The sequence below is a fragment of the Heterocephalus glaber genome, unplaced genomic scaffold (genome assembly GCF_053883595.1).
Source record: "Heterocephalus glaber isolate CG9 unplaced genomic scaffold, H.glaber_assembly_v1.0 deba00001532, whole genome shotgun sequence".
NCBI lineage: Eukaryota > Metazoa > Chordata > Mammalia > Rodentia > Bathyergidae > Heterocephalus > Heterocephalus glaber.
Genome location: NW_028258330.1, coordinates 10,673,663 through 10,677,610, shown reverse-complemented (window position 1 = coordinate 10,677,610; position 3,948 = coordinate 10,673,663).

The window sequence follows — 3,948 nt, the reverse complement described above, 5'->3', positions numbered from 1 at the left end:
TGTGAGGGAACATAACAAATCAATCCAGCAGCTACTAGATGATGCAAAGAAGAATAACATAAGACTAATTGGAGTCAAAGAAGAAACAGGAGAGAGTGGAGATGATATAAAAAGTCTCTTCACAGAAATAATGGCAGAAAACTTCCCAAGCAGGGGAAAAGAGCTTGACATACAGATAAGTGAAGCATATAGGACTCCAAAGAGCCTTGATCAAAAAAAATCTACACATAGGCATATAATTGGTAACATTCCAGAAATTCAACAGAAAAAAAGTTCTACAAGCAGTTAGAGAAAAAAACCAAATCACATACAAAGGAAAGCCCATCATAATCACAGCAGACTTCCCAACACAAACTATCAAGGCAAGAAGAGCTTGGAGTGACATATTCCAAGCCCTAAAAGAAAACATCCTCCAACCCAGATTGATGTACCCTGCAAAACTATCTTTCAAAATGGATGGAGAAATAAGATACTTTCATGACAAAGAGCACCTTAGGAACTTTGTGAATACCAAATCAGCACTCCAAAGAATTTTACACAATATCCTAGGAACAGACATTGAGGATCACAACCCCAGGAAGCAAAGCAGAATGAACCCATCTGGCATGACAAGAAATTCAATGTAAAGGGAGAGAACCCAACAAAAAGGAAAAGTCATGGCAATGACAAGTCAATATTTTTCAGTTATAACATCAATGTTAATGGTCTCAATTCACCAATCAAAAGAAATAGACTGGCAGAATGGGTCAAGAAGCAAAATCCAACAATATGCTGGATACAAGAAACACACTTAATTCAAAAGGAAACACACAGACTGAAAGTTAAAGGGTGGAAAACAATACTCCATGCAACAGGAACCTGAAAAAAAGCAGGAGTAGCTATCCTCTTTGCAGATCAAGTAGATTTCAAACCAATACTGATTAATAGAGACAAAGAAGGACACTACATCCTTGTAAAGGGAAGAATCCAAGAGGAAGAGATGACAATCATAGATATCTATCCACCAAACACTAGTGCACCGAACTATATAAAACAAATACTAATGGACATGAAAAGTCATACATGCACTAATACAATTGTAGTGGGGGACCTCAACACCACACTGAAACAAATAGATAGATCAACTAGACAAAAAATAAGTAATGAAATACTAGAACTCAATCAAACTCGAACAAATGAACTTAACAGATGTTTATAGAGTGTTCCACCCCATAAAATCAGAATACACATTCTTCTCAGCTGCACATGGGTCATTCTCAAAAATAGACCACATACTCACACATAGAACATGTTTAAGTAAGTTCAAAAAATTGAAGTTATGCCCTGTATATTATCAGACCATAGTGCTATGAAGTTGGAGATCCATAGCAAAAGAAACAAAAAATTTCATAAACACATGGAAATTGAACAACACACTTCTGAATAACCAATGGATCACAGAGGAAATTAAAGAAGAAATCAGACAGTTCCTTCAATTAAATGACAATGCACTACAACATATCGGAATCTATGGGACACAATGAAAGCAGTCTTACGAGGGAAATTCATAGCAGTGAGTATGCATAATAGGAAAACAGAACAAGCCCAATTAAACAACCTGATGGTGCACCTCAAGCTTCTAGAAAAAGAAGAACAGGACAACCACAGAGCTCATACAAGGTTGGAAATTATAAAGATCAGAGGAGAAATCAATGCAAGGGAGACTAAGAGAATGATACAATCAATGAAGCCAAGAGTTGGTTCTTTGAAGTAATCAACAAAATTGACAAACCTTTAGCCAACCTTATCAGAATAAGGAAAGAAAAGGCCCAAATCCATGCAATTAGTAATGAAAAGGGTGAAGTTACAACAGACCCAGCAGAAATCCAGAGGATCATCAATACCTACTTCCAGAACCTATATGCCAATAAGATGGAAAAAACAGAAGAAATAGACAGATTCCTATATACATATGAATTACCAAAGTTGAACAAAGAAGACCTAAAAATTCTGAACAACCCAATATCAATCAATGAAATTGAAAATGTAATTAGAAACTTATAAACTAAGAAAAGCCCAGGCCCTGATGGCTTCACTGCTGAATACTACAAGACATTTAGAGAGGAACTGGTGCCACTACTGTTTAAACTCTTCAATGAAATTGAAAGGGAAGCAATACTCCTGAATTCATTCCTGGAAGCAAGCATCACCTTGATCCCCAAAGCAGAGAAAGACCCAACCGAAAAGGAGAACTATAGGCCAATCTCATTAACAAACATAGATGCAAAAATTTTTAATAAGATAATGGCAAACAGAATGCAGAAGATCATCTGGAAGATCATACACCCTGATCAAGTGGGATTCATCCCAGGGATGCAGGGATGGTTCAACATACACAAATCAATCAATGTAATACACTATATCAATAGAGCCAAGGACAAAAACCATATGATCATCTCAACAGATGCATAAAAAGCATTTGACAAAATCCAACATGCATTTATGATAAAAACCCTACAAAAAATTGGAATAGATGGTCTCTACCTCAAGTAGATAGAAGCCATCTATGAAAAACCAACAGCCAATATCATACTAAATGGTCAAAAACTGAAATCCTTCACACTAAAATCAGGAACAAGACAAGGATGTCCACTATCACCACTCTTGTTCAATATAGATCTGGAAACATTAGCCATGGAAATTAGACAAGAGAAAGAAATAAAAGGAATAAAGATAGGAAATGAAGAAGTCAAATTGTCATTATTTGCAGATGACATATACTCTATATAGAAGACCCCAAGAACTCCACCAAAAGTCTTCTAGACTTAATAACCAAATTCAGAAAAGTAGCTGGTTACAAGGTCAATACACAAAAATCAATAGCTTTCCTCTACACCAATGACAGACTCACTGAGACAGAAATATGGCAAATAATTCCTTTCACAATAGCATCCAAAAAACTGAAATACCTAGGAATCATCCTAACGAAAGAAATCAAACACCTCTTCTTTGAAAACTATGGCACTCTGAAAAGAGAGATTGAAGATGATATCAGAAAATGGACAGACATCCCCTGCTCCTGGGTAGGAAGGATTAATATAGTGAAAATGGCCATACTTCCAAAACTGCTATATAGATTTAATGCAATTCCAATTGAGATCCCAGCAGCATACTTCATGGACCTTGAGAAAACAATCCAAACATTCATTTGGAGCAAGAAGAGACCCAGAATAGCAAAAGCAATTCTAGGTAACAGAGACATGGCAGGGGGTATCACAGTCCCCAACCTTCAACTATGCTACAAAGCTACTGTAATAAAAACAGCATAGTACTGGCAAAGCAACAGACCTGAGGACCAGTGCAACAGATTAGAAGATGCAGAAAAAATTCTAGACACACTCAGCCATCTCATCTTTAACAAAGGAGCCAAACAACCTCACTGGAGGAAAGATAGCCTCTTTAATAAATGGTGCTGGAAAAATTGGGCTTCAACTTGACAAAGATTAAAACTAGACTTGTATCTCTCACCATGCACTAAACTAAAATCAAAATGGATTAAAGATCTAAATATTAAAATTTAAACTCTGAACCAGTTGGAACAGAGGTTAGGTAGAACCCTTGAAGACATCGGTGTAGGAAAAGATTTTATGAACAAAACCTCAGTTGCTCATGAACTAGCACAAACAATCAACAAGTGGGATCTCTTCTTATTAAAAGGCTTCTGCATAGCAAGAGAAACCACCAGCAGTGTGAAGAGACAACCCACAATGTGGGAAAAATTCATCACCTGCTCTTCTTCAGACAAAGGTCTACTATCTCGAATCTATAAAGAACTTAAAAAGATCAGACCTACCAAATTTAAAGACCCAGTCTGAAAATGGGCATCTGAAATGAACAGACATTTCTCAGACAAAGAAGTAGAAATAGCAAATAAATACATGAAAAAATGTTCAACATCACTGGTCATTC